We start from the raw sequence: 17,112 nt of genomic DNA, 5'->3' as shown, positions 1-17,112 counted from the left end.
ACAAGCTGTGCCTGGGCCAAATCAGCCCTTAGGAATCAAAAGTGATCTAATTCTATGAGTGTCACTGTCAGCTTTTAAGTATTTATTAGGGGCACTGTATTTATTGTATTTAACCTATTTATTGTTCCACTGTATTTATTGGTCCACAGTATTTATTGATGCACAATATTTTTTGGTTACAGTATTTATTGCTTCAGAATATTTAATTGCCTGTATGTATTGCACTTTTATTTATGCCTTCAGTATTTATGATCACCCCTATTTATTGAATCATTAAGCCAGTATTTATTTGACCTGCACTTTCTAAAAAGTTTGTATATCGTGATTGTTATTTATTTTATCCAATCAGCAACTAAGAGAAAAAGCAGATAAAGAAGGATATTTTCATAATTTTTACGGTGTAGAGTCGTTTTTGGAACGGATGCACGCATGGTTATTGTTTGGGTATGTTGTATGCTTAGCACGGAGCCTGATTCCTGACCACTCGAGCCAAGCTACCACAGTGTGTCCGGAAGACCACCACCACCCCTTCTAGTGTGGGAGTGGTTTTCCAACACAGTGTCTTAAGCATTTGTGAACACATACAGTAATACAGTGAAAACACTACAGATGGACACCACACAGGTTTTATAAAATTAACTATTCTTTATATAGACTTAACACAAGACTACAAACGACAAAAATCCACAATAATGTACTCAAAATTGACTTAAAAGATGGTAAAATTAACTTAGTTCAAGTTGATCAATCAATCAATCAGTACATGTATAGAGCGTGCTACTCACCCGTGCGGGTCTCAAGGCGCTGGAGGAAGGGGTGCTGCTACTGCTCGAATAGCCAGGTCTTGAGGTGTTTCCTGAAGGTGAGGTGGTCCTGGGTCAGTCGTAGGTGGGCGGGGAGGGAGTTCCACGTCTTGGCAGCCAGGTAGGATAATGATCTTCCCCCGGTGGTGGTTCTGCGAATTCGTGGGACGGTGGCGATGGCGAGGCTGGTGGAGCGGAGCTGGTGGTTTGGCATGTAGAACGTGAGGCAGTTGTTGAGGTATTCGGGGCCCATGTTGTGGAGAGCTTTGTGTGCATGGGTGAGGAGCCTGAACGTGATTCTCTTGTTGACGGGGAGCCAGTGCAGGTCTCTCAGGTGGGCAGAGATGTGGCTGTGGCGAGGGATGTCGAGGATGAGTCGCACGGATGCGTTCTGTATGCGCTGGAGTATTTTTGCAGTTTGGCCGAGGTTCCAGCGTAGAGGGCGTTCCCGTAGTCCAGTCAGCTGGTGAAGAGGGCCTGGGTGACTGCCTTTCTAGTTCTGGTGGGGATCCACTGGAAGATTTCACGGAGCATGCGCAGGTTGTTGAAGCATGTGGATGAGATGGCGTTGACTTGCTTGGTCATCGTGAGGGAGGAGTCCAGGATGAATCCCAGGTTGTGTGCGTGGTCCGTGGGTGTCGGTGCGGTGCCCAGCGCTGTGGGCCACCAGGAGTCATCCCAGGCAGATGGGGATGGTCCTAGGATGAGGACTTCCGTCTTGTCTGAGTTCAGTTTCAACCGGCTAAGCTTCATCCATTCCGCGACATCCCGCATGCCTTCCTGGAAGCTGATTCGGGCGGTGGTGGGGTCTTTGGTGAGGGAGAGTATCAGCCGGGTCTCGTCGGCGTAGGAGATGATGTTGAGGTTGTGTTTGTGTGCGATGGCGGCGAGGGGGCTCATGTAGATATTGAAGATGGTAGGGCTGAGTGAGGAGCCTTGGGGTACGCCGCAGATGATCTTGGTAGCCGCGGAGCGGAAGGGGGGGAGGCGGACTCGCTGGGTTCTGTCGGAGAGGAACGAGGTGATCCACTCCAGGGCCTTTCCTTGGATTCCAGTGTCGTGGAGGTGGGTTTTTAGGGTGCGATGGCAGACGGTGTCGAAGGCGGCCGACAGGTCTAGGAGGATTAGAACAGCAGTTTCCCCATTGTCGAGCAGGGTCCTGATGTCGTCGGTGGCTGCGATGAGGGCTGTCTCGGTGCTGTGGTTGGCTCGGACTCCGGACCGGGATGGGTCGAGGGAGCCGTTTGCCTCGAGGAATGCAGTCGGCTGTTTATTGATGGTCTTCTCGATGACTTTCGCAGGGAAGGGGAGAAGGGAGATGGGGCGGAAGTTCTTGAGGTCTTTAGGGTCCGCTGTGGGTTTCTTCAGTAGGGCGTTGATTTCCGCGTGCTTCCAGCTCTCTGGGAAGGTGGCGGATGTGAAAGAGTTGTTAATGACGTTCCGGAGTTGGGGTACGATGATGGTGTTGGCCCTATCCAAGTCTGGGTTTTGCCTGAGTATGTCAGAGACTGAAGAATGTTAGTCTGGTCCCTATTTCTTGACTGATTTCCTTCTTCACCACATTCACCTGTTTTTTGGGCAAAAACTCCAACATGAGTCTTTGCTCTGAATGTAGAGGCACCCTACACTTCTGAATGTTCCAGTGAGGGCTGGACCAAGCCAGTTATTCTGACCACTGCGCTACTCTGGCCAGCTCTTCCATCATGTTTGATTTTCCGTTCTTGCTGGTGTAATTGATGGGCTGCTACATGCACATTTCTGTCCATATTATATAGTTCTCAAACCACATAAGTCCTATGGCTGCAGGATTCTTGAACATATGATTCATCTCTGATGTAATTTTGCTCCATCCCTGTGTTTTTCTCTTTGTCTTGGAATGATGGGTCTCTTTTGAATACATATGATACTTTTTTCTTGTCACCCCCAACTCCTCTAACTGAAACCTGACTCTCCGAGAATGAGTGTTTGCCACATTTACCTCTTCTGCTTCCTTTTTCTTTGATTCTATGCACCTTTCTTTCCACAGGGGCAAAGTTAGTCTTTCATATCACCCACAATTGATATTTGGCCCCTCTGTTGTCAAATGTCCTGTAATTAAAATTTGTAAGCTTCATTTCAGTACAATTTGTCAAACCTATGACCTTCATTATCTTGGTCATCTGTTCTCCTTATTCTTTTAAATCCTTTTGAGAAGTCCTCGAGATTGTCTTCCATTTTTCTTTTTGGTGATTTTAACAGCGACATTTCTAATTCTTCATTTCTTCTCAAAACGTTTACTGACTAATTTGACCTATCCTTTCTTTTTTGCTTTCTCAAATATAGTCTTGGGGATAATGGCTCTTGACTTGATAGTTGCTTCAACCTATTTCTACTATCTTATCTCCCAAGGCACCCTGGGGCAGATTTACATGGAACTGACGCATCTGCATAGATGCGTCAGTTTCCTTGCGCCAGCGTCAAATGTCCTTGCGCCACCATGGATGCGCTGTTTTTACAATACAGTGCTCCTTAGCGCAAGGATTAACAGATGCGTCGGAAATTCTGACGCATCTGTTGTCTCAAAAGTCACGCATTGCTGGAGTTGTGTTGGAAGCACAACGCAACTCCAGCAATGTATTTTGAGGTCTATACTCACTGTACTGCGTTACTCCTTACGCCTGCTTCAAGCAGGCATAAGGTTGTGATGCAGTGGTGTCCTAAAAGTGATGCAGTTAAATCTTGTAGATATCACTGTGTCACTTTTACGAGCCCTTCCTGCGAGGGAACGCCCACCCTGCATACATTATACCTGACAGCAGGTATAATGTGACGCAGGGCTTTACAACGTGACGCATCTCCCTAGATGCATCCCGTTGTAAATAGGCCGCATTGCTTGCACCGCCGCTGCGTCAAAAAAAGTGATGCAATGGCAGTGTATGAAGGTGCAAGGGGCTTGTAAATCTGTCCCTTTGTGCTAAATTTCCTTTTCTTTTTTTTTCGTAATTCCGATTCACCATTACTTCTTCTGTGACTCTTTCACCCAAAAACCTTAATTACTGAGTCAATATATATCCAGTGTAGCCTCTTTACATCTGACTTATGCTGTTCTTGGTGCTCTCCTTTCTGAAGATTATTTTGTTAATATTTCTACCAACATATCCTGGTGTTTTCTACCTTCTGCACTTTCTGATATGCTCCACCCATTTGCTCCTGTGACACTTTTGGTACCTGCCTCTAGACTGCCTCACCCATGTCTTACGGTTAAACTGTCACAACTAGGCTCTTGCTTGCATAATTTTGAAAGTAGTAAGCTCAGATCTCTACAATTCAAGTTAAGGTTATAAATAAACAATGTTACATAGGTTTTTGTACCCGATCATGCACAAACATTCTTTGGTGGCAGCAATGGTGTGGAAGAGAGATGAGAAAAATAGGCAGCGGTATTAGAGGTACCTATGACAATTACTGTAGGTATTGTAGGAGGAGCCACGGACGCAGATCGTGAGGGTGAGTTAAAAGCTCTTTCCTCAAGTGCTGAAAATGGGCAGGCCCATGTCTGAAGTTAAATGCAGCAGTTGTGCTTGCCATTAGTGGCATCATCTTTGGGAAAGATGCTGTTTTCCTAGAAAATTTAGTGTCATATCTGATAGAGACATCTAACTGCGGATCCCTTAACTTTTGAATTCTCCCCAGGCGTCTGACTGGATCCGGAAAGTTTTCAGCAGTACCTCTGCGCGCCAGAGGACACCATTGTATGACTCTTTGATGACATCGGCTCCGGATAATGCGCTACTGAAGGTAAGTAACTTGTTCATTGGTGTTGCTTTCTTCTCAGATTTATTTATGTTTCCCTTTGGCAGTCCACCTGTAAAAAAATTGATTATCTCCCTTCTTCTCAAGCATAACAGTACATAATGGTGTTCATAAAGTTCACAATTAATATTTGTTACATTTCTATTATTTTACGAATGTTCTAAGTTAGATGGCTATTAAACCTTTAATGGAGCAATTCCAAAGATGGCAAATTACAATATAATACATTCTCTCTCACAGTATATTGTGCTGATTAGAGTGTATGTGTATATGCTCAAAGTAACACTGCATGATAGACATGTTCATGATTGGAGAGGTGTTAGGTACGTCAATGTCTGTGTCAGTGTTTTAAGACGTGGGGGTACTTAATTTACCATCATGTTGACACAGTGGAGGTTGTCTGCCAGAGTTGCCATACAAACTACATCTGATCATTCAGTACATCTCTAATCACAGGATCCCCTTCGCTACATAAGAGTTCCATTAAATGGGATGTTTTTCTGGCCTCAGGACTTGGTTTTTGCACATATGAGCTTCCAGATATCCGTATGGGTCTGTTCTAGTTTTCACATATAATATCTTCCAAATGTTACAGTTTGCTTCTATTATGGGATGGGTAATCATTCTCTGATGCGGGCCAGTGACCTATTGAGAAAAGCAAAATGTTGATGGAACTATTTATACATTAATTTTAGCTAGTTGCTCGGTGCCTCATGTCAGATCACTGTTTTTTTTTCACTGTACCAATATAGGAACAAATCGTGTAAAAAGAACTCTTGCCACCAGGCTTTGGCTACCATTCACCTAGTTGCTGGGTCAACTTGGATGGTGTCCTAGTGCTTAGGATGTGTTAGCTAGTACCATTGTAATTGTCTGTACCATGCCCCACATTGACAGTTATCGCATTGGCTAGCGTTGGTGATATGCCTTTTCACAAGAAAAATAATTGTTATTACTTAACCATGTTCAACCTTTCTTTAACTTCAAATCCAGATGTTTTAAATTCTCTAAATGCCAGCTTAAAAAATAAGGGGCATATCAACAACAACCGGCGATAATTATCGCAAAGCGCACTTAGCGCTAGGATAATTATCGCCGGCTAGCGTGGATTTTTATCGCTGAGATTGCGTGCTATTAGCAACGCTTATCTCAATAGCGATAAAAATCCTCACGCTAACTGGCTGACGTGAGATTATCGCTGGAAACCCAGCGATAATCTCACGTTAGCTTGTTGATAGGGACTCACAAACTTAGCCATGATATCCTCCTTCCATAGGATATCATGGCTAAGTCAGTCTTGAAGCAGGTGTTAGGAAAGTAGCGATAACAGGTGTTGTCGCTACTTTTCCTGACGCTATGCTTCATAGCGTGGGGCTTGATGATAGGGACTCACAATCTTAGCCATGATATCCTTCTTCCATAGGATATCATGGCTAAGTCAGTCCTGAAGCAGGTATTAGGAAAGTAGCGATAACAGGTGTTATCGCTACTTTTCCTTACGCTATGCTTCATAGCGTGGGGCTTGATGATAGGAGAAATGTCGCTTAGCGACATTTCTCCTATCATGTCAGGTCAGGAACGCCCACTTTGCATCTCATTAGAGATGCAAAGCTGGGCGTTAGAAATCCCCACGCTAAAGCAAGGTTTCACGCGTTAGCGTGACCTTGCTAATATAGCGATAAGTTTATCGCCGCTTTTCGGCCGAAAACGGCCACTAAAGCGGCGATAATTTTTTATCGCCTCGTTGTAAATATGCCCCTAAGTTTGTTATGGGAAGTGCCACATACTTGTTCCAATAATTCTTTTACTAAGAAACTGCAGTTTTCCCCAGCAGTTTCTGTGCAAATATAAACCAGAATTGTTGCATCAAAGACAGTGTCATTTGTATACACAGTATTGTACATTATATGATCTCTGACCCATGACTGCCTTTTTTACATTTACCAGCAACAACCTTAAGTCGTTGCATCCTCAAGCATACAAACACAATCTCCGCAAACACACACTGTTCATTTACAGCTTACAAACTCTGACAATATTTCAGTGTTTCAACAACCACTACAAAACGAATCACTGACTAAATATCGAAGGTCACAATATCGACCTACAAAAATATCGCAGCAAAAAATATCGAAGTCAAGAATATCGACATCCTATCTAAATTATGGTAAGTACAAAAATAGCGAAAAAAAAATATCGATGTCAAAAATATCATTGTTAAAAATATTGTTATTTATTTAAGTTAAAATAATAATGTAAAATAAGGTAAAACATGCATAAAATTAAAAGAAACATAGTTAAAATTGATTTACAATGCTTAAAAATGATAAGTAATATATATAATTTAAAAATACATTAAACATATACATATAATATATATATACTTATTAATATGTTTTAATATTTATTTTAATAACTGATACATTGTATATTTTTTTGTAAATTATAAATACATCTATACACATAAAACAACAATATAAATAGAATTTGAATAAATATATGTAACAAATTTAAAAAAATATATATTTTTAATCTTTTTAAAATTAATTATACAGTACATTAGCTAAAATATTTCAAAAAATATTAAATAGCAGAGGAAATAAAATTAGAATTCCAAATCCATTTACTGCAACAGTAGGGAAAGTGTTGGATAGCGTAGAGGTTAAAATTACTATTCCCACTCCAGTGAGTGCAACAGTAGGGAAAGTGTTGGATAGCATAGGGGTAAAAATTACTATTCCCACTACAGTGAGTGCAACAGTAGGGAAAGTGTTGGATAGCGTAGGGGTAAAAATTACCATTCCCACTCCAATGAGGGCAACAGTAGGGAAAGTGTTGGATAGCAAAGAGGTAAAACTTACTAGTCCCACTCCAGTGAGTGCAACAGTAGGGAAAGTGTTGGATAGCGGAGGGGTAAAACTTACTATTCCCACTCCAGTGAGTGCAACAGAAGGGAAAGTGTTGGATAGCGGAGGGGTAAAAATCACTATTGCCACTCCAGTGAGTGCAACAGTAGGGAAAGTGTTGGATAGCGTAGGGGTTAAAATTACTATTCCCACTTGAGTGATTGCAACAGTAGGGAAAGTGTTGGATAGCGTAGGGGTAAAAATTACTATTCCCACTCCAGTGAGTGCAACAGTAGGGAAAGTGTTGGATAGCGAAGGGGTAAAAAATACTATTCCCACTCCAGTGAGTGCAACAGTAGGGAAAGTGTTGGATAGCGGAGGGGTAAAAATTACTATTCCAACTCCAGTGAGTGCAACAGTAGGTAAAATGTAGGATAGCGTAGGGGTTAAATTAACATACTTAAACACATTAATAATTATTTGACAAAATAATTATTAATAAATACCTAATACATTAAATTAATATTTACTTAAATAACAAATAAATTACTCCAGTATTGGAGCTTTCATAGATTCACATGCCCGAATCATTCCCCGTCGTCGATACGGGAGTCTCCGGTATATAAAAAAGCAATGCTTAGTTGGATAACAAACTGAAAAGTGGTCTAGGCCCATTTACCTTTTGCAACCCATAACCTTCATTATGTAAAAGAGACCAAATTTGTCCCTGAACCAATCAGAGCCTCTCACCCTCTAGAACACTCCTGAGAGAACCTTTTTCCCCTCAGATTTTCTACTGCACGTTGTGCTAGGGAGTCTGTTTTGATCTTTGCTCAAATTTTACTTTTTCAACTTGATTTGAGAACTTTGTTCTTAGAATTTCATCTGAATATTCTTTTCTTTGCTGCCTTCTACTTCATTCTTCTGAGAATGTCTGGAAAGGAGAAAAAAGGTTTATTTAGAGCCTGTGACACCTGTTCCAAGAAGAGGCTCTACACGGATGACCCTCATGCTGATTGTATTTACTGTCTTTATCCGGATCATCAAGCTAAAGACGGTAAGGTATGTCGTACCTTTTCAAGTAAAACCCTGAGGCATCGTGAAGGGCGCCTTTTGTTATGGCTTCAAAAGCTAAAGTCCAGAAAGGAGGTTATGTCCAGTGATAGTGATGAGGCATCCTCCTCTATATCTAGGAGATCTCAAAAGAGAAGAAAATCTCCTCATGCTCATTCCTCAGAGGAACGTCCTGAGAAGGCCCTCAAAAAGACCACTCAAGGGTCTTCTGGGCGCAGTCCTTCAAAATCTCCTCAGCCTAGAGAAAAGGAGAGTAAGGGACATGCTTCAGGGAAAAAAACACCAAAAAAGACGAGTTCTGAGCCGTCAAATTCACCCCCTCAGATCAAGGAACCCTTTAGAAAGCCGTCTTCTATGCCTCCTGAGGTAAAATCCAAAAAACCTGCATCGTCGACGGGATCGTCGACAAAGACATCTTCATCGTCGACGACGGAGATTGAGGTGAAGTTAGTTTCCAAGAAGCCGCCATTGCCTGAGTCAATTGGCTCTCCATCGACGGCGTCATCGTCGGCGATGGTTTCGACGGTGGTAACATCGACGACGGTGTTGACGACGAATTTTACAACGACGATGACAATGTCGATGACGTGATCGTCGACGACAACATCGACGGCGGTAACAATGTCGTCAACGGCGTATACAGCAGTACGCTTGGTGTCGACGGCGGCATCCTCCACAACAACATTATCGCCATTCGCCAGGGCTACCAGGAAGAGATGATTGGCATGCCATCTTCCTTGATGATGGATCTGCAGTTTATACTGGCAGACTATAGAAAGAGGTTTCCACCAACTCCAGCCTCTCAGGAAATACCTGCTTCGCATCCACGCTCCATTACTACTACTCCGATTAGAAGCAGGGAGTTACTGCCAGACCCTGCACCTAGGTCTCCTTAACCAGTACACCAACAGGAACCTGTCACCACTGACGATGATGACCAAGAGGAGGGAGAGATAACAGATCCTAACAAAGAATGGGATGATTATCTTATTCCATCGCCTTCATCTCCCTCACCAGTGCCTATTGATTCTCCGCCAGAGGATATCGGTGGATTCCATAATTTTTTGGAGAGAGTTGCAAAGAGGTTTCAGCTTCCGATGTCGATGACACAAATGCAGTGTTTCTTGTATGATTTTAAGGAACCATACCGCAAGTCAGTTTGGGCTATCCCGATTGTTAGCCATGTGTGGGAAGAAGGCTTAAAAGTCATGAAGACACCGGCGACAGTCACACCTGTGCTCGCCAGACTAGAGAAGAAATATAAAGCACCTTTAAATGCTCCAGCTTGTTTACTGGGCCATCCCAAGCCAGATTCGGTTATATCCCAAGCGGCACAGCAGAAATCTAAAAATCCCTCGGCTCCCGGCACAGCAGAAATCTAAAAATCCCTCGGCTCCTATATCAGCACCTCCCGACTGAGAGGGTAGGCGTTCAGATAATGCAGGAAAAAGATATTCGTCCATGTCTGCTCTTCTAGTTAAAGCGGCTAATGCCCTGGCCATTCTGGGCAGATACGATAGGCAGATGTGGTGGGACCTGACACCTTACATAGATCTCATCCTGGAGGATAATAGGCAGGAGGTGAAAAAGATCCTTCAAGACGGAGAAAGGGCTTTGGCTAAAGTCATTGCCTGCACGATGGATATCGCAACCACAGCCTTCAGATCGCTCGGAGGAGCGGCTGTACTATGCCGTCAGGGATGGTTGAGAGCTACTGCTTTTAGACTAGAGGTCCAGAATAGAATTCTGGATCTTCCCTTCGATAGGGAGGATTTGTTTGGGAAAAAGGTGGATGAGGCACTTCAAAGTATCAAGAAGGATACAGACACCGCAGAGGCCCTAGTAACACTACAGAACCGCAAGGTGCCCTTTCGGGGGGCCCGAGGTAGAGGCCAATCATCATATAGAGGAGGTTACCAGCAGGGCAGATACCCCTCTTATTCCACATCTTCTCAACCATACTGTCAGCAGTATGGTCAACAACAGGCAGGGGGCTATACAAAATCTTCTCCTAGAGGAAGAGGAGGTCGTCAAGGAAAGGACAATGCCAGAAGACAATGACAACCTTCAGGATCCGGCTACATTTATTCCTTCCCCTCCACAAGTTCCCCTGGGTGGAAGAATTGCTTCCCATCTCCATCATTGGCAAAAAATAATGACGGACCGGTGGATCCTCAATATAATACAATTCGGACATACTCTAGAGTTCCTTCAGTTCCCCCCTTGTACTCCACCGACACGTCAAGAGATCAAACATCTACTTCAGATGCGTTGAGAGATTCGGGCAATGCTCCGAAAGGGAGCAAAAGAACCGGTGTCAATCTCCTAAAAAGGAAGGGGGTTTTATTCCTGTTTTTTCCTAGTCCGGAAGAATGTTCTCCAATGGTGTCCCATTCTAGACCAGAGATCTCAAGAAGCAATCTTTCCGTATGGTGTCCCTCCAAGACATTCTGCTGCTCTTAAACCCAGGGGATCATATGGCCACCCTTGACTTACAGGATTCATATTTTCACATCCCCATTCATCCTTCCCACGGGCAGTATCTTTGGTTTACAGTAGCCGGAGACCATTACCAGTTCAAGGTACTGCCATTTGGCCTCAAATGGCGCCAGTGGCAGCTTTTCTAAGGAAACAAAGACACCAGGTGTTTCCGTACCTGGATGACTGGTTAGTCAAAGCACCAACATTAACATCAGCCCAGGCGTCAACAGCGGCATGCGTACAATTGTTTGCCAAGCTGGGTCTGACTCTGAATGTGGAAAAATCATCCCTTCAACCTTCAAGGAACATCACATTCTCGGGAGCGATTCTGGACACCACAGTAAACAAGGCATTTCCCTCCATAGAGAGGAAACTGGGGCTAACATCTCTTTCCCAGGCATTTGCAAGAAAAAAGTATATTTCAGTATGCCGCTCCAAGTCACTACTAGGAACAATGTCCTCTTGCATTCCTCTCGACATGGTGAAGATCACACCAGCCATGGTTCAGGCAGTAGCGTGGTGGACCCAAAAAAGAAACATTTCAGTGGGTCTTTCCTTCCTTACCGAACCTCCTCCACTGGTGATTACCAACGATGCATCCCTGGAAGGGTGGGGAGCATTCCTTCAGGACCTTCAGGTCAGCGGTTGGTGGAAGTTGCAAGAACAACAACTTCACATCAACTTGCTAGAGCTCAGAGCAGTGGGCTTGGCATTGCTGGCTTTCCTGCCAAGGATACAAGGATCAGCGGTACTAATCAGGACAGACAACACAACAGCGATTCATTATCTCAACAAACAGGGGGGTACAACATCACTCTCCCTGTCGCAGGAAGCACAAAAAATATGGAAATGGGCTGTTCCACATGGAGTGTCTCTAAAAGCGGAACATCTCCCAGGGGATCAGAATATCAAAGTGGACACTCTGAGCAGACTAAAGTCAATCTGCCATGAGTGAGAGATCAACCAGGACATCTTGCAAAGCATCTTCTTCAAATAGGGAGTACTGACAGTGGACCTCTTTGCGACCGCTCAGAACAAAAAATGCTGGTTCTTCGCAAGTTGACATCACCAACGGGTATCTTGGGGGAATGCGTTTTTGATGGCATGGCCAGGCATCTTTGCCTACGCCTTCCCTCTGATTCCCTTCCTGCCACGCGTTCTTACAAAGATAACGAAGGAACCATGCAAAATAATACTGATAGCTCCGTGGTGGCCCAGACAACACTGGTTCACGGAGTTTCTCCTACTGTCAGAGGTTCACCCGATTCATCTACAACCAATACCGTCACTCTTGACGATGTCCCAAGGACAAGTGCTTCATCCAGATCCAAAATCGCTTCGCTTAATGGCCTGGCTTCTGAACACTGCGATTATCAACACCTAGATATTTCATCAGAATGCAGAAATATATTATCAAATGCCAGAGCGGAAAGTACAAACAGGACATATAAGATGAAATGGAAGAGGTTCTGTTTGTGGTGCCAAGAGTGTAAGATTCATCCTTTCAGTGGCTCATGAAATTATCCCATGTATTCTAATGTTGGCAAAATCTGGTTTGGCCCATGCTTCCATTAAATTGCATCTCGCTGCTATATCTCGATATAGAAGAACTTCCTCAGGACCATCGTTGTGGTCCGAAAGAATCATCAAACAGTTCATGAATAGATTATTTCGAACTTTTCCTCCCATAAAACCTCCTCCACCTCTCTGGCAGTTGAACATCGTTCTATCTCAATTGATGAAGCAGCCCATTGAACCAATTCAGTGGGCGGACCTAAAATTCCTATCCTGGAAGGTAGCTCTTCTCATAGTTCTCACGTCAGCCAGGAGAGTTGTGGAGATACAGGATCTCACTATACAAGAACCATTCTTATAGTTTAAGGAGGACAGGATTGTTCTCAGGACTAATCCTAAATTAATTCCGAAAGTGCCAGATTTGATCTGAATGAACCGCTGATCCTTAAGAGTTTTTTCCCTCAACCGTCAACGGCAGCAGAAAAAGCTCTTCACTCACTAGATGTTCAGCGCTGTCTGAAGTTCTACTTGCAAAGGACAAGGGGCCCGATTCACAGAACTAACTTAAGACAAAATCCTAAACTTACTACCATTTTGGTATTTACAGAAGGCACTTACTCATTTTGGTATTCACAGAAGGCACTTACTCATTTCGGTATTCACAGAAGTTAGGAGTCCTAACTTTAGGACTCCTAAATGCCTTCTGTGAATACCGAAAGCCTTAAAATTAGGATTTTTCTCAGTTTAGTAGTAGTATAGGTAGGACTCCTAACTTTAGGACTCCTAAATGCCTTCTGTGAATACCGAAAGTATTAAAATAAGGATTTTTCTCAATTTAGTAGTCCTAAAGTTAGGACTCCTAACTTTAGGACTCCTAAATGCCTTCTGTGAATCCCGAAAGCCTTAATATTAGGATTTTTCTCAGTTTAGTAGTCCTAAAGTTAGGACTCCTAACTTTAGGACTCCTAAATGCCTTCTGTGACTCCCGAAAGTCTTAAAATAAGGATTTTTCTCAATTTAGTAGTCCTAAAGTTAGGACTCCTAACTTTAGGACTCCTAAATGCCTTCTGTGACTCCCGAAAGCCTTAAAATTAGGATTTTTCTCAGTTTAGTAGTAGTATAGTTAGGACTCCTAACTTTAGGACTCCTAAATGCCTTCTGTGAATACCGAAAGTCTTAAAATAAGGATTTTTCTCAATTTAGTAGTCCTAAAGTTAGGACTCCTAACTTTAGGACTCCTAAATGCCTTCTGTGACTCCCGAAAGCCTTAATATTAGGATTTTTCTCAGTTTAGTAGTAGTAAAGTTAGGAGTCCTAACTTTAGGACTCCTAAACTGAGAAAAATACTAATTTTAAGACTTTCGGTATTCACAGAAGGCATTTAGGAGTCCTAAAGTTAGGACTCCTAACTTCTGTGAATACCGAAGTGAGTAAGTGTCTTCTGTGAATACCAAAATGAGTAAGTGCCTTCTGTGAATACCAAAATGGTAGTAAGTTTAGGATTTTGTCTTAAGTTAGTTCTGTGAATCGGGCCCAAGGCCTTTCCGCAAGTCTTCTCAACTGTTTGTTTCTTATAGTGCACCCAGGAAGGGTTTACCTTTATCAAAGAGGGGAATTGCCCGATGGATTTCAAGTGCAATACAATATTGTCATCAGGCGGCTGGGAAGCCATAGGCCTGATTCACAGAACTAACTTAATACAAAATCCTAAACGTACTACTTTTGGTATTCACAGAAGGCATTTAGTAGTAGTAAAGTTAGGTGTTTGTCTTAAGTTTGACTTAAGACAAACTTAAGACAGACTTAAGACAGACTTAAGACAAACTTAGGACAAACTTAAGACAGACTTAAGACAGGCATAAGTTAGGATTTTGTCTTAAGTCTGTCTTAAGCATGTCTTAACTTTGTCTTAAGTCTATCTTAAGTCTGTCTTAAGTCTGTCTTAAGTTTGTCTTAAGTTTGTCTTAAGTCAAACTTATGACAAAATCCTAACTTTACTACTATTAAATGCCTTCTGTGAATACCAAAAGTAGTACGTTTAGGATTTTTTCTTTAGTTAGTTCTGTGAATCGGCCCCGTTGATTGCACTTGTTCGTTCTCATTCTACAAGAGCAGTGTCCACCTCCACTGCTTTATTTGCGGGAGTACCTATCCAGGATATCTGCAGAGCTGCTACCTGGAAGAGTACGCACACCTTCACCAGACATTACTGCCTTGATGCAGCTGCAGAGAAGGATGTGGCAGTGGGACACACAGTACTGAGAAACCTTTTCCAGTAACGGTGAGCCCTCTTTACCATCCCTCCTTCCTTTATTGGTTACATATGCACATTTTATTGTTATGTATTGTATTAAAAGCAATTCTTGAAAGATTCAGTACATATATATATATATATATATATATATATATATGGAACAGAAACTTCTCTCAGGCTTCACCCCGAGTCCCAGGGTTCGTCGCAGCAAAGGAAAGCACGGCACCACAGAGAGTTCACCTTAAGTATTTATTCAATCAAAATCTTCAAGGACACGCAAAAAAGGACGGTCGACGCGTTTCGGCACTCAGCCTTCAACTGGACCATAGAGTCCTAATGTCCAGAATGTCTCTTTTAAAGCAACATTTTCAAATTAAGTAATAGAAACTGAAGACATACTAGACATACATCGCAAGGTCAATCGAAATATATGAATTACAAGTAAATAAAATTATAAATCAATTTAGAATCACAGTAGTTCAAGCCACCATGGTGTTTATTTGTTGAAGTGAATAAAGTTTTACAAAATTCATTACAATTAATCTCAGGGAGTTGTGATTTGATGAATGACAATCAAGGTAAAGTACCATTGGAGGTAGACATTTACATCAAGTATGTAAATTCATGAATAAAGTACGCATTGTTGTCAAAGTTCATTACGTTCCCAATCTTGAATCAAGAAGAGATTATACTGAATTAATTTGAGGTAAGTTTCATATGCCAACAAAAAGTAGATGGTTTTGGAAGAGATGCAATGAGAATAATGGACAACTGACAATTATTGATCAAGCGTGGAAATATGTACAAGTGCAAAAAGGCAGAAAAGACCAAATAGAGACTGAAAAATGCCCCACATGAATTTTCAGTTTGAGAGCCATTAAAGGTGCACATATAACTCAGCATCCAAATTATGTCCCAATGGGTTTTCAGTACCCATTAGTAGTATCATTCTTGACTCTGCTCTTCTCAGGGCAAGCATGCGATTTCCACCCCTTTCCTTCAACTTGACAATTTTAATGCCAGAATATTTAAGCTGACTGTTATCACCCGAGTGGAAGTCATAGAAATGTTTTGCCATAGGGTATGTAAAGTCCTTATTCTTGATCGCACGCAGATGCTGTAGGATGCGAAGTTTAAGTTTATTGATCGTGCTACCTATATAATATTTTTGGCAAGGACATTCCAGTCTGTAGACTACGTATTTTGATTCACAAGTGATATGGTCTTTGATCATTTCATGATGGCCATTCTGTAGTTGATAAAAAGTGATGTTCTTGCCATGTTCACATGCCTTGCATTTTGGGCATTTCCAAAATCCAGGTGTGGTTAACCAGGATTTGGTGATTGGTAATTTAACTTCAAAGTGGCTTTGTGTTAGTATATCTCCCAAAGAGGCTGTCTTCCGATAGGTAATTCTGGGTGTGGGAGGCAAGATTTTCTTTAAGGTTTCATCAAGCAGTAATACTCCCCAATGTTTAGAGATCATTTTTTGTAGTGCATTGCTTTGATTGTTAAAATCAATGATGAGTCTCGTGATATTAGCAGTATCATCTTTGTGCTGACCCACTTGGAGTAATTCTGCTCTATTTTTGTTCTGGACTCTATTTACTGCAGTTTGAATCACTTCCAGGGGGTAACCACGTTGTAAGAAACGTTGACTCATCTCCTCAATTTGTAGATTGAAGTCTGACATCTCTGAGCAATTTCTTCTGGCTCTCAACATTTCCCCATAGGGGATACTCCATTTCAGATTTGCTGGATGCCCACTGTTAGCATGAAGTATGCTATTACTGGCCGTAGGTTTTCTATGCATTTTGGTGCAAAATCTGCCGTTAAGTATGTATACTTCGACATCCAAGAATATGATGTTGGAAGTGCTGATGGTAAAAGTAAAAGTCAATTGGTATCTGTTGGTGTTGAGGGAATCCAGAAAATTCCTAAGGAGCTCAGAGTCACCTTCCCAGATGATGAACAGGTCATCAATATATCTTGACCAAAATTTGATGTTCTTTGCGTGATCGTCTTTTAGGACCTCAGTTTCCCATGTTGCCATCAGAGAATTGGCATATGTTGGGGCAAAAGATGTACCCATCGCGGTCCCTTGTTTTTGTAAGAACACTTCACCTCTGAACAAGAAGACATTATGTGTCAAACAATAAGTCAACATTTCAATCAACATTGCAGAGTGTTCCAAAAAGCAAATTGCTCTAGTATTGAGGAATTCTTTTACTGCAGTGATTCCATCAATATGACGAATGGAAGTGTAAAGTGAAGAAACATCAATAGTGGCCATGATGTAATTTTCTTTCCACTGTAGTTGATCAATTTTTTGCAGAAAATCCATTGT

This window comes from Triturus cristatus, chromosome 2_2 (genome assembly GCF_964204655.1).
Source record: "Triturus cristatus chromosome 2_2, aTriCri1.1, whole genome shotgun sequence".
In the NCBI taxonomy this organism is placed as follows: domain Eukaryota; kingdom Metazoa; phylum Chordata; class Amphibia; order Caudata; family Salamandridae; genus Triturus; species Triturus cristatus.
Note: the sequence above shows the minus strand (reverse complement) of the source record.